This window comes from Mytilus trossulus, chromosome 9 (genome assembly GCF_036588685.1).
Source record: "Mytilus trossulus isolate FHL-02 chromosome 9, PNRI_Mtr1.1.1.hap1, whole genome shotgun sequence".
NCBI classification, from domain to species: Eukaryota; Metazoa; Mollusca; class Bivalvia; order Mytilida; family Mytilidae; genus Mytilus; species Mytilus trossulus.
In genome coordinates this window covers 34,589,209-34,593,361 of record NC_086381.1, presented here as the reverse complement: position 1 = coordinate 34,593,361, position 4,153 = coordinate 34,589,209, and the positions used below count along the sequence as shown (strand labels likewise).

Here is a 4,153-nt window from a genome sequence, read left to right as displayed (position 1 = left end):
ATTACTGCAATTAAAGGGACATATGAGATAAAAAACAGAAATATGATTTGTTTTGGTTCAATCAGTGAAATAGTGATATAATAATTATACTAACCTCATTGAATCCGTATTCATGTGAACTTCTATTGAACCCTTCAGTTAGAGATGAGTTACGCATCAACTAGGCGTGTTCAGCTTTCGAAAAGTAAAGAATAGAAGTTAAACAAAAAATCATTCTTATGCAGATAAAAACGTGTATTACCATATTTCTTTTAACCTATTTTATGAAATCAAACAGACTTAGAAAAATCATTTCGACGAATTCGTGCTCTATTTATATCATTGTTTATGTAAAATATCGGGTAATATGACCGTCAACAGTCGTCGTAGATCATCTCAATGGTTAATAAGATGGCGTCTAGACTAAAAAAACTTGAAATACTAATGCTATTAAGGTGTAATACCACCATTGATTTTTCCCTATTAGTCTTTGTTAAATTGGTACTTTTAAAAAATTTGTACAGAATTTACCTTTATTTCAACCAAAGAAATACTTTGCATGAATAAAGTTTAATCCTTTCCAGTGCTACAGTGAAAATTTCACACTACATTTCATTGCATATAAGAAAGTAACCTGCACCGGAAGTAAACAATCACATTTTTACCAGGTTATTTACTGGTTACCTGCTTTGGCAACTATGTAACCTTAACTTTCCAAAATATTTTATAAGACCATCAAATAAAAAAAGAATGATGCTTTCAGACACCCAACATACATGTTTATGACTCAGAAAAAATTAAATGCATTGAAATGCAGGGTTAATTTTCTACAACTGTCAAATTCAAGGGAATATTTTTTTTGACCTACTTTCGTATGCAACCGGATGTGGCGTATCATGATTTGGTGGTATTACACCTAAAGAACACCTAAATGTCAAATAAACTTAATGTTATTTTTTTCCCTCCAATTGCAAGTTATTTCAAGCATAATTATATAACTGCCAAGTTTTGTCTCAGTCAGATCTATAGTTTCAGAGAAAATCACTGCAATGTTAGGCCATATCCTACGGCAATTTCAGTCTAATTTCTTCGACAAATCCAAATTTCAGTGTATCATTATAAAATGCAGTGTTGACTAATATCTGATCAAAAACTCATGATCTATGCATTCAAACAATTAAATAGAATACAAAAGACAACTTTTAGATGATAAACAATTTTATTGCACCTTTTAGAGTTCATTTGAAGGTCTGTTTTGGTCTGTTTTGGTCCATTTTTCCTCCTTCCTTCCTTTTTCATCAAAACTTGATATCTTTTGTCTAAAAAATAAAACAAATGTGATTATTTCCCCACAAAAATGATATAAATGTAATGTTAAATCAATAATTAAAGTGTTTTAGCTGAAAGAACTGTCTCTATAAATGTTAACAGTCTACACGGAAGTTTCTAGAAGCCCTTATGTGTAACTCGAGTTTTTAGTCTGTTCGCCTAGTGTGACAAATAACGGTTCCCTTACAGTCAACCATTTATTGTTACTGGTATCAAAGTCTTTTTATTTACTCATAACAGTATATTTCTAATAGATTTACACAAAGTGTCCACTTTCTTGTATTTTACATTAGAAAATGGGGAGAAAGAGTAATAAAAAATACCTCAAAATGTTTTTAAAAAGGGTTATGTCCCTTGGAATGCTGGTACAAAAAAAATTGGTAAGAATTATAAAGTTTAAGTATGTGAGACTGGATTCTGATGTGTATAAATCTAGGGCAAATAAGTGTTTAGATGATTTATTGTCTGTGCAAAATGTAGATGGCACAATGGCAAATTGTAAACTTTTGCGGCCAAAAAAAACACAAAAAACATGATGATAGTTGATACTTACTTTAATGCTGAAGTGTCATCTGCAGACCAATTCACATATAAGATTTTTCAACAGAATGCTCTTCAGAACATGTGAACACTGAAATAAAAAATTCACATGTTGTATAAACAAAACTGTTAGGGTATTATTTAAAATTTAACACAGTAAACTAAATACAGCTTTGTCTGTCCACCCATTTGACTTAGAAAACACCCGTAAACCCCCATTTCAAGGCAATTTTACCTCAAACGTGCTTTCTGTGTCTCAATCCATTCCGAATAGTCCATGTTTACAATGTATGAACTGGTTTATTAATAACTTTTAAAAATGAAAGTACAATAAGGTCACGAGTGCACATGTAGTTTCCCTAAATAGGTGTAATACCACCATTGATTTTTCCCTATTAGTCTTTGTTAAATTGGTACTTTTAAAAAATTTGTACAGAATTTACCTTTATTTCAACCAAAGAAATACTTTGCATGAATAAAGTTTAATCCTTTCCAGTGCTACAGTGAAAATTTCACACTACATTTCATTGCATATAAGAAAGTAACCTGCACCGGAAGTAAACAATCACATTTTTTACCAGGTTATTTACTGGTTACCTGCTTTGGCAACTATGTAACCTTAACTTTCCAAAATATTTTATAAGACCATCAAATAAAAAAAGAATGATGCTTTCAGACACCCAACATACATGCAACCGGATGTGGCGTATCATGATTTGGTGGTATTACACCTTAACGAGTCCATGCATCGGGTTTTGGTTATTTCAGACTTTTTGTATTTTGGAAATACGTATTAGTATGATTTATATCAAATATGAGAATTTGAGTCAAATCAGAGAATATGAATATGACAGCTAAAGCCCCTTTAAAAATGTTAGGATTTTTCTAATCCCACTTTGCTTATTACTTTTTTTTTTATTATAGAACATGATATATATCCTACTGGTATTCCTGAAGCTATCTTAGGATGAGGTCGTGTCCTAAGACCATTTTAGGACAAGGTTTTGTATAGAGCGGTTTTCACGAAGATTTTTCGGATATATCGCTTTTTTTGTCCTCACTTTAGGACACTAATTAGGTGTCTTAACACACTTTCATCTTTATCCTTATTTAAAAAGTTTGGATTTTGTCTTTTGGTTCATTATTTTACGTGAAACTGAACATGTCAGGAGCCTGTAAATTCAGTGGTTGTCGTTTGTTTATGTGTTACATATTTGTTTTTCGTTCAATTTTTTTTACATAAATAAGGCCGTTAGTTTTCTCGTTTGAATTGTTTGACATTGTCTTATCGGGGCCTTTTATAGCTGACTATGCGGTATGGGCTTTTCTCATTGTTGAAGGCCGTACGGTGACCTATAGTTGTTAATGTCTGTGTCATTTTGGTCTTTTGTGGATAGTTGTCTCATTGGCAATCATACCACATCTTCTTTTTATATGTTATAAAACACACAAGCAGTTGGTTACTCGCATTTTTAGAAAGTGTGCATGGTTTTACACTTTGAACTTCCGTGTTTCACGATACGATGACACTACCAATTAAATTCTCATTTCAGTTTTAAGTGTAATCCTTTTATATATAATTTTATAATCATGATCTGAAGGCACAATAACAAGAAAAGACAGACAGACAGTCAAAACAACCAAATAATGTAAGTTGCTTATAAAGTCTTGTTAATCAGACGAAAAAGTGCAATCACAAATACTTTGCAACCATACATTTTTAAGATGCATATATATACATCTGTATAACTAATGTGTTCAGAGTTATTGCATTGGTAACAAGGTATTACGTTGACTTATAATCTAATCAGTGTTGTTAATTTCAACAAGACAAAGTACCTTCTATTTTTGCGATGCTCCCTTATCTCATGACTTAGGTTCTGAATAACAAACATGGTCAATCACTGTCAATGATTTTAATCCGGTAGTGTAACTTTATATTGAATATATATTTTTCTATTAAATGTGCCTACAATTCATATAAATATCAAGTTCTTAAAGAACAAAGGTGCAAATGTAATAAGTTTTTTTTTCTGGGAACTATCAACAACCAATGCTACCATGGTTGACAAAAGAAATACATTAAACGAAAGTCCTTTGTACATTTTCATGTCATTCATATTGTTTTAAATTTTACGAGAATCTTTAAATAGCATTTCATAATCAAAGGTTGTATCTAATGGCATATGTTATACAATTTGATATTGTATAAATGTGTATCGACTAACGACAAATGGACAGACGACAAACAGACAGACGATGGACGTAACATTATGACAACAGCCTTCGAAGTCTCGCTGTCCAT

At 31.5% G+C, this 4,153-nt stretch overlaps 1 long non-coding RNA gene across 2 annotated transcripts; it reads right to left on the bottom strand.

Moving 5' to 3' along the window:
* Window positions 1–1,160: 1,160 nt before the first annotated feature.
* On the bottom strand, window positions 1,161–2,411 carry LOC134683840 (uncharacterized). 2 transcript variants are annotated; one of them, XR_010101091.1, is made up of 3 exons: window positions 2,292–2,411; window positions 1,862–1,939; window positions 1,161–1,298 (listed from the first exon to the last, which is right to left on the bottom strand). It is a non-coding gene; the product is annotated as an uncharacterized LOC134683840 (long non-coding RNA). The 2 variants fall into 2 exon arrangements; XR_010101092.1 differs by lacking the exon at window positions 2,292–2,411 and adding an exon at window positions 2,084–2,185.
* Between the last annotated feature and the right edge of the window lie 1,742 nt (window positions 2,412–4,153).